Source organism: Gavialis gangeticus, unplaced genomic scaffold (genome assembly GCF_001723915.1).
Source record: "Gavialis gangeticus isolate Ggan-Ray unplaced genomic scaffold, GavGan_comp1, whole genome shotgun sequence".
NCBI classification, from domain to species: Eukaryota; Metazoa; Chordata; order Crocodylia; family Gavialidae; genus Gavialis; species Gavialis gangeticus.
Genome location: NW_017728996.1, coordinates 18,749,575 through 18,760,192, shown reverse-complemented (window position 1 = coordinate 18,760,192; position 10,618 = coordinate 18,749,575). Strand labels below are relative to the sequence as shown.

General features: G+C 37.6%; 1 protein-coding gene across 2 annotated transcripts in view; it reads right to left on the bottom strand.

Annotated features, from left to right (window-relative positions):
• Positions 1-10,618, bottom strand: part of ZFAND6 (zinc finger AN1-type containing 6) — a 62,037-nt gene that overhangs the window by 48,868 nt on the left and 2,551 nt on the right. The window contains exon 1 of one of the 2 annotated variants that reach the window (XM_019504095.1): positions 6,515-6,607. The exons of the other annotated variant lie outside the window; for it this stretch is intronic. The gene's annotated coding sequence lies outside the window, so the exon portion shown is untranslated. Of the gene's footprint in view, positions 1-6,514; positions 6,608-10,618 lie in introns of those variants that run through there. 2 annotated transcript variants of the gene reach the window in all.

The following is a 10,618-nucleotide window of genomic DNA, read 5'->3' as shown; positions in this document are numbered from 1 at the left end:
AGCTATCAGAAAGATAGTGCTGGTAGGATAACTGTTACCCTGGTACCTGTTCAGGCTGTAACCTTCACACAAGGACCTACAGTTGAGGTAGTAAGGACTGTCTGGGATATTTGTTAACAATACTAAGCGTTGTAGGATGCCTTTTTTGAGGCTTATCCTCTTCTTCATTCCAGCTTTCTCCCCAGATATGCGGGACCTATGTTTATGCTGGATGTGTACAAGGACAATAGACACAAGATAAACCTATTTACAGTGATATTAATTTAAGGTTAGGAGCATCAGGGAGACCACCTCCCTCTCTCAAAGACCAACACAGTTACAATCACCAGTGAAAAATACCTCTTCCTCAACCACAGACTTGTCAGCAGGCTTCCTGGGAAACACTCCTTTGCCATTGCAGAAAGCAGTAACAGTATATGATGCTTCCCCCTGGACCTAGAAATTGCCTCTTTTCTGAGAGGGTTAATAAAGGTGTGCAGCAAGGAAAGATTTAAGTAGCCATCTCTGCTAGAGAAACAGTATTAAGTCAAGTGTGCTTTTTATATAAAAACTCTGAAAGAAGTAAAAGTCTTTTCCCATTTAAGAATTAATTTTGAAGTTTAAACATTAACATCGGTTTTATATAGCATACTCTATTCCAAGTCAGTCACATGGGTTGCTTCAGGGCTTAGTCTTAGGACAGGATGAAACAAGTGATAAAAGGACCTATAGGGCTGTGAAAAAAAAATGAAGGTGCTCAAAGCCATCATGGGGATACAAGGATTCCTTAGACAAGACTGATAATACTTCAGATATTTCTGATTATGCAAACAGAGAATTAATGGTAGAAATTAGATGACAAGTAGGTAACACGTGAGCTCTGCAAGTATTTGCTAATATACAACTGAATACAAACTGAGACATGGGTCACTGTATGACTTGGCAGGATGAAGAGCTAATTGCTGCACTAAAATCAGAGTAAACGGCAGCCATGTCAGTGTGAAGCATCAGATTCAGTTCTGAAGAGCGTACATTGGAGTGCTCTCGCCCTGACAAGTTAGAATATTAGTGTATCTGAAGATTGTTTGATACACCAAAAAAGATTGAATATAGGACCGAGGTCTTAATACAACGGGGAGGGGAAGGAAAGAATGTAGAAAAATACACCTTGATCAGAAGAATCATGTAAAGTTGTGAAAAACAGAAGAATTATTTTAAACATAAAAATAGTAATCCAAGTCGACTGCTACACAGTATGATTCGTAATGCCTTAAAAATGTGATCACTTGCCACTTAGACTAGGCATGTTAAAAGGCACTGAAAGTTGGGCCAGACCACAACAAGCACACAAATTTACTGAGATGAATGCTTTCATATAAACACAAAGTAGAAAAGGAATGCAAGTGGCAAGTGTCTGTCTAGATATTTACCATTACTGAGCACTTCACTGAGAAGCAGGCTTTTGAAAAAAAAAAAAAAAAAAATCACTGACAACTCAAGTTAGGGGAGTGAGGGGGGAGGAAGAGGGTGAAGTGGGGAAAAGACTCTGCCAACATTAAAACATTTTAGTTCAAATGCTGTTTTGAACATAACTCATAGGCATCTATTGCTGTTTTGCATTGTTTATGTAATATTTTAAACTAAATTTAAGCCCCCTTCCTAAAATACACTGTAGACATTAGCCCCTATCTAGACTTTAATTTTGCATTTCAGCACTCGTTAAAGTAACTGCATGACCACGTATAGTGGATTTTGAAGTGTAACCAAGTTCGATAGCCAACTACTGTAAGTACAGTCATGAAACAAGCTCAGTCCAGTGCTCACACCAATATTGAACAATGTATTACTATTACTAGTAGTTATATGAAGTTACTATTTGTATGATATTCAACTGTCATAATACGTCAGAACTATGCCAAAGTAAAAAGCCTACAGCTCTTCTTAAAAGTTCTTGTAATGCTATAAATCCTCCATAACCAATGATGTAAGCCCCCCTCGTAAGTTACTTAAATTTTAGAAAACCACATAGGAAAAGTGACCTTCAATTTTTTATTTTGCATATTCACTCATTAGCCCATTGATCTTTTTTGGTTAATTAAGATATCTGGGTAACAAAGTCTCAAAATATTGCCACTTCGTTTTGTAAACATCTACTGGATAACAGGAATACTAAAGCATTAATATCATAACTCCATGAAACACTTTATTCACTCATCTTCTCCATTACTTTTTTGCAATTCAGATTCAACCTCATCTCTTTGGTACCTAGATATAATATGACCAACAATAGATTACAATCATTTTCTCTTAACACCTTTAATTCAAAGATGCATCCTACTTTGAAAAAAAATAACAATATTTGTATAACAGCTTGATTTAAAACCAAAAGTTTTGCCCGTAAAAGTAGGGCTTAAAAAGAACAAAAACAGAAACAAAAACAAAAAACAAGAAACCCACAACAACAACAAAACCTCAAAAACCCCACCAAAGTAAGGAAACTTTAAATAACTTCATTTTAATTCCACTGAAATATACTTTGAAGTTTTATTTTCCAAGGAGTATTTGGCCTTGAACTTGGTGCTATCACTCTTCAAGAAAAACATACCAACTCTAATTTTCTTTGTCCATGCAAAGGTGTGTTCAGGGTGACAAAATAGTTATTAATAAGAGTTTCAGGTGTCTATTATGTTGCTGTCCTCAAAAATAAGATAAGATCAAACAAAACACTGAAACAAAACACTGATCTTAAGGTGTGTACATGTGTTAGGTCTCTCTAATCCTTCAAGTGTAAAAGGAAAAAACACATACTGGCACTACGAATCATAAGAAGCATACCACAGCATTACTAGTTTAAAACAAGGGCTAGTTAAAGTAATCGTTAGAGCTTGCCAAGTCAGTCACGCTGTTTATAGTTTTGTTCAACAGACACAAGATTACTACATTTTAGACTCCATCCTTCAGGATATGGTATTCGTCAGAGTGTCACGATGCAATCCATCATGGCTGGAAGCAGTTGCACAGAGCATGGACAGCCCAAACGTGGAATGTGGACAGGGACTAATTCAGGTTCTGCAAGTTGGCTAAACCATGACATCAAAAGCAGAACAGTTCATTACTGGGGATTTCCCATTCAAAAAGCTATGGGAAATATTCATGCCATTACACCTCTCAGCACAGCTTTTCACATTCCTATAATTTGAGTAGTATGTCAATTCAAGGCTTCAATTATTTGACATAGATTCAAGATACTGGCCCATAAGAAAGTGTGTGGGGGGGGGGAAGCAGAGAAAGAGGGTGGCAGGCAAGAATTAAGTTTTAACTCATTTTGCTTCTGCATAACGTGTAAGTTAACTGTGTTAAAATAATAATTAAAAAAAAACCCAAGACCATCTATTCTGTATTGAAGAACTTGTGATGTAACTAATGAAAGAAATCTGACTGATAGCAGAAATGATTTAAGCTGTTTAAAGCTTTTTACTATTATTATTCCCTGTTTAGTCTCAAAAGCCAAAAACACAATTGGAAAAAGAAATCTGTTAAAAATATACCAACCCACCCCTTAAATTAATGGCTTAGAAGCTTATAAACACATGAGACATCTAACAACAGGGCAGGACTTAATACTCCTGATATTTCAAGGCAAAAAAAAGCACAGATATAGATATATATGTGCATGTCTATATAGCCTAATGCGTGTGTAGATTTATACACACGCATTATACATACACACATACATAATATACATATTTTTAAGAGAACTTTCAAAGCTTTTGTGAAATGCATCTCAGAGCAAAAGCAGACCCAAGCTATTTTTATCCTTTTGCAGGTCATACTTAATTAACTGCCTATTTTTACACAACATTATTACAGTGTAAACATCACGGGACAGATCACCAATCCCTCCCACAATACAGCTCCATACCATAGGAGGCTACAGATACACATGGAGTCCCTGTTTCTGGTGTATGCATCTCCAGCCCTTGCCCCTGTCATTCATAAGCAGCCCAGCACCAGTAACCAAAGCTTCTGCCAATACAAACACTTGGCCCTTTCCTTCATTAGAAAGCATTAGCCAATATCAACCCCAGATTTTTCCTTAATGTGGATAGTGTTAGAAGAATCATACTAGGGATCCTTACCATCCCTGTGGTTGTGTGGATGAAGAATGTATGATTTAGTTCTATGGCTGTAAGTTCAAAAGTTATACCTTTGAGCAATGGAAACCTCACTTATTTATATCCCTCAGGAGGCATATACATAAATCTCCACACAGTGAATAAGAACATGCCTCAGTTTATAGAGGATCTGCAACTTCTCTGTGTAAAAGAAAAGTTTCTACTGGACTTATTGGACAACCAATCAGCATATTGAAACAACCCATCTGCCAGCTACAGTTTTGAATGCAAACAAGAATGTTCGCTAGATCTTGGATTCAGAAGTTCTCCTGCCATGCCAGCAAAGTGGAATATTTATCCTTTAGGGAAGATTTGCTTTCTACAGTTTGCATTAAAATTGTATACATGTGGTTAAAGACTACAGCAGTTGACCTCCAAGTTGAATAAATCAAGAAAATTGATCCCACATAATATATTTTACAAGCCAAGGTAATCAAATACAGGGAAGAATTAGAAGAATGTTTAGTTCAATCTATAGTTTGAAATGCTGATGTGTTAGCTGATGTGTTCAGCAGACTTTTCCAAGTTTAAGTAAAAGCAGCTTTCTATTTAATAGTAAACAAACATGTAGAAGTTTGCAACTACAAATCTCACGCACATGTACAATACGTAATTTCACATGGGAATATGCCTACATCCCTCAACTTATTATTTATAAACTTATAAAGATGTATGATTTTTAAACTTCATACTTCCAAAAATGAAGGAAGCACTTGAAAATTGTACCACATAAAGTGTAGTAGTATACTAACACTGTAACCCATAAAATACTGAACCATGAGTGAGGTGCCACTGTAGCAATATACTTTGATAAAATTAAAGCATTAGTAACCCAAAGCTTGGGGGGTGGGGGGGAGGACAAAATGGAGCAACGGAAAAAATGAAAGTGGGTGAAGTGTGCTTTATTAACCACATCTTTAAATACCTGCAGTTCAGGCCTACTGGACTGTTTTGCAGTCACCTGGATGATCCTGCTCAATTTTCTATATCTGCTTTTCTGTTTCCCAGACCTCCACTGACAGCCATATCTTGGTATTTGCTATACATACACACACACACCCACCCACCCACCTGGTAGTTAAGCATTAGAGTTCAATATCAAAGTCCATAACATAAAGCTCTCTTTGCGATTCCCATGAGCAGGAGTTCATGGAGGTGTTCTTCTGCATTTGTAAGCAAGAAACATGTATGTGTTTACAGACACTGTTTTGGTGCAGAAGCGAGAGGAGGGGGAGGCAGGGAAGAAAAAAAAAAAGTGGGACATTGTTTTCCAAACCCACCTTTGGCCCAGGCATGTAAATTTGCTCTCTGACAAAGAGGAGAGCAAGAGAGAGATTGTGTTAAACAGCTTATATTACTTAAGAAAACCCCCTCTTGATTAATTCAACAATGTCCTATCCTGAAGGTCTGCGACCACTGGAAGAGGTATTATACAAAAAAAAAGTCGAAGAAAGGCCAAATAGCCAAAAACCATGGGTCAGAACTAACTACCCCCACTCCACCTTTCACCCCCAGTTACCAAAACAAACTATGCTAAAGCAGTACATGGATTTAAGAGATGCACTGATATGTTCTGAAAAAAGCTCCATGTTCAGCTGAAAGAGCAGTAGTCATAAAACAGTGAAGAAAATTTTAAAATTCTCCTGTCTGCTTTAAAAATAAATAAATAAATAAAAACCCCAAACCTCTATTAGTCCTAAATATTCTGGGAAATTGGATTAAAAGACCCCCCCACCAAAATTCTTAGCATGCATTCAAGTCAGCTTTTAAACATTTTTACACACAGTGTTCCAAATGCAGAAAACCTACAAAAGATGTTCATTTCGCTGTAACTATACACAGATGGAAAATAAATTTTAAAAATAGTGTAGCATTTTTCAGGGTCATAATCACAGACATTAACTTAAGCCCAATGCTTTGCAGCAAATGCTATCATTAAATAATCCAATCAAAACTGTCACATTCAGTTAGTTCAAGTCTCATCAGAAATCAGAGAAGTTAGAGTTAAAAAAAAAAAAAAAAGCAAGCTTTCAGAGTTACACAATGTTAAAAGGAAAACAGTTCGATCCTCAATATTTTCCCATTCTTGCTCCTTCGTACTGTTGCACAACTTGACCTTTCTAAATAAAAATAGGGGGGTTCAACTACAAATAAATGGTAGAAAAACTCAGTCAAGTTTGAATCTCTCAACACCTTATTTCCTGTCTAAAGAGCCCTTTTGTTCTGCTTCCCTGCATAAATGTTAATATTCTGCCAGCATCAGAGAACAAAGCAACGAATAGAAATTGATACACACATGAACCTAAGTGCCGACAAGGGTCAAACCAACACAACAAGATTAGAACCAAAAAAAATCCTACCAACAAAATCTGCACAATTTTCTGTTTGCTTCACCCCAGATTAACTTCACTTGAAGCTGTACTCCAGAGCAACCTAGCCTGAACACCAAACCCCACCTCCTTCCCCTCCATTGGCTGGAACGGAAAAACTCCACCTTTTTAGGGAAGATGGAACCTCCGATTGGTAAAACCTAATATCCATTATTTAAAGAACTTTTCCTTGCTAGCAGGTTAGGTTCAGCAGGTTAAAACACCCTGGGCAAGCTGGTTTCTTAAAGAAACAGTACATGAGTGTAGTTGTGCCAAACTACAGCGTTCAATTGCACGATTTTGACTAGTTTCATTACCAAGTGAAACAGCTGAAGCACCCTCCAGTAAAACCAAACAAGAAAAGCTTAGATTTTGCCATGTTAGACCTTGAACAAAGAACTCGTGCAAGTACATAGACTCATCAGGCATTATTTACCTAGAAACATGAAGATAATGGTACAGATATCCTTTTTTTTCAAACCCAATTATTACTAAAGGACTAAATAATCTAAGTGAACTGACAAGAATTCAGTTTTAATATAAAATTTAACTACTACTTGCTTTACCAATGCAATAAAATGTAGTTTTTGTTTTTCTGTGCACTTGCTGCAAAAGACTGAATACACTATACAGAACTCAAAAGATAAGAATTAGTTTTCTAACTTTAAAAATCATGAAGTTGCCAGTTTCAAAATTGCTTTCTTCTGCTAATTCAAGACATGATTCAGCACAAAAAAAGTTTGTGCTATGGAAACCAGGATCTTAATCTTATAAGGATCTGTCCTTGTGCCAGAGAAACTATTTTTTGCTGACTCAGACTTTGTTTACCTAAAATTCATGCTTCCTTTAATTGGTAATTAAATCCAACTATATTAATAGTCAGTATTTCATGCAGCAGATCTTTACTCTTAGTAACTGTACTGTACAAAAAACACTGGATCAGTTCCCAATTAAGCTCTTGGACACAACCTAATTAACGTAAGGGCAAACCTTGTGAGCAATTCTACAACTAAGTCTACACAAGTGAAAAGTTTAGAATTTAGAAAAATATATTAAAACACAGTACAGAGGTATCTTGTACCATAGTTCATTAGGAACACATGCACTCCCAGACACCCCTTAAGGAATACCACTTCTTTCTGACCCACTCCATCCAGTGCAAAAGGGAAGCAGCCCCACAAGACACGTCCATGCCACCGCAATGAAAGTATTTCAGTGCCACCGTAGCTACAAAGCTTGCACATTTAATGCAGTGAAATATTTTCATGGGAATAGTGATAGCGGGCAAGACATTAAACCTAAAAATGAAACAGGCTATAGATTATCAGCACAAACATGTTTGGTTTTGAAACTCAGAGGGGAACAGGAAGGATACATAGATAGCCCTCGGGTTTTCACCTCTCCCTTCCAGACTACAGCAGCTCCCCAGTTCCCACCCCCAAGCATAATTAAGGTCTAGTATACACTCCTAAATGGATGCCTATTTCACTTACCTTAGAGGTTAAGCAGAACCTCCAGCATGTATTAGAAACATAGATGTACCCCTTCTAAAGTACTTTGCCACTGAAGATCTTGTATTATGGCTAACTCACAGCAAATAAGAGGAATAGTCACAGCAAAATACAAGGTTCAATAGATGGCAGTACACATACGTCACATTCATAAGCAAAGGGTACTACAAGAAATGGGCTAACTTTAAGAAGGGTTAACTAAGAATCACTTCAGAGCCCTAACTTCAACAATCCAGGAAACTGAATGCACTACACTAATGATGTCAGTAAGAATGCCTGGATGCAATTGTGCAGCTATGCTTGCAAAAGACAATATTAAATCATAAGTGCCATGCAATCTAAGTAATCAATGGCAAGAACACAGTTCATGCAAACAAGGCACCATGTGAGTAAGACTTATTAAGGGTCACAGTGAAATACCTGGGACAAATTTCAAAGCTGCAATGTGGAATGAATTAAGTTTAATGGCCTGGGAAAACAACAAATAGTCAGAAATTCTTACCACCAAAGCCACTCTGGAAAAGGGGAATGTCTTCCGCTCTAAAACCAGTTTAGTAGCTTGCTTGTTTTATAATATGTATTTACATGGTACCTTTCCTGAACAAACCCAGAGAGCTTTACACAACTCCTCATATATGTATACCACCACAGCAGTGCAGCCACTTGTGCCAGTTACTTGGATGTTCCAGCCCATATCGCATAAGAAATGCAAGGAGGCAGGAAAGGTGCGAAGAACTACTTGCTTTAAGTGTCCCCAAAAATATTTAGCTACCCTTGTAAACACCCCTCCAAATTTAAGGAGTTTATCAGAATCTAACTCAGATTCAAACTTTGCAGCTGGTTCCTGTCACCTCATCACCAAGTTCATGCGTGAACACACCTGAATTTCAAGGTCAGAAATTTAGAAGGATTTTGTTACTGAAGTCACTGTCCTGTCTACTAGAAAACCACTTCAGGGATTGCTGAAAAGGAGTATGAAATAAACTAATTTCACAGGTTCAATTCCGTTTGGTGTTTTCCTGAATCATTCCAGATTTGAGAAATTTATTTTATTTCAGCTTCTGAAGACTTAAGCTATACCTCTGCTTCTCTTATAATGCTGGCAGAAACAGCAGGGGAAAAAGAGTGATCATAGCTGCAATCTATTACTTAATTGGGGAAGCTCTAAACAAGGGCAAGCTTAAAACAAAAGATTCAAGTCTTAGTTCCTGTTACTGCCACTGCCACTTTGCACTAGGGACAGTAACAGAAGTGCTTTAGTCTCCTTTGATTTTTGTAATTGTAGATCTAGAAGTCCATTCATGCTGTAACGTTTAAATCTATAAAAGACACTGAGTTAGAAGGACCCGATAGCTCAGATGATACAGAAATGAACCTTCACCTCTATGTCACCAGTTTGGAGACCAGAAGAGCAGTGATCAAAAGCTACTCTCTCATGGCTGTTCTGTCATTTAGATGAAAAGACACTAGTCTCAGTCCAGTTCCCAACGGATGCATGCAAACTGCAAAAGCTCTTTGACAACTTGCACCATTTTCCAACACTCTTACACACATTACAGGTTTTGTTCAGGTTAATAAGTAGCAAAGCAATACAGAGAACTACAGTTTACTCATGCTGTGCCTATTAAGGAGAAGAGACTTTGGCCTGTATGGCTACCAAGTGTGCCAGAACTAGGAAGAATTTAAGAATTACAGCTCTAACTTGTAACCTTTTTATACTGTTAAGTAGAATGGCAGAATTAGAAGTAAACTGGTTGATACAAAGTCCTGCCTTTAAACCTGATGTAAACAAGTCTTTTATCAAAAAAGGGTGAGAGAAGAGGACATGTAGTTTCCTACTTCTCTCTCACTCTTTTTTGAGGAAAGGCTTGTTGACAAAGTCCTGCCTTTAAACTTGATGTAAACAAGTTTACTTTCAGTAATCTTGTAAATGGTGTATGTATGTACTACTCAATTCTGCTTGGAAAAGATGTATTCAACTTCAAATAGCTATTATTCACTCAGTCTAGACAACATGAACATACACTGTGGCTACTTCTTACATGCCAGTATTTTTGGAACAATGATCCCCAGTATTGTGTTCACATTCTTATATCACTGTGATGGGTATAGTATCAGAGTATATCCTTGAACAAATAAATGATTTATAGCAATCAGGTAGTCTTTTATACCACTCTGACATTAGTTAGCTGTATGAGATTATGTGGAGTTTGTTTTCTCCACGCATGCTAGCAAGTTGCTACAGGGAAAGCAAGGTCAAGGGGCAGGGATCTGCACTTCAAGCTGGAAGTTCTGTGGGTTTTTTGTATGTGCCTAGATCTACAGATGTGAACTTCATCATCAGAAAACACATTATCTCCTATGTAATCAGCATAGTGATACACACTTCCACAGAGCAATACCACTAATGTCAGTCGAGGTCCCAGACAGGCTGAACTTCAGGCACCCGAAACCATAACCATGGAGTGCGTGGAGAGACCCTGAACCTGACTCTTTATTCAACAGACACCCTGTAAATAGAGCAGCAGCAGAGTGAAGGGCACCCAATAAGCTTGAAGCCTTTCTGGTTGGGGGGGGGGGGGGG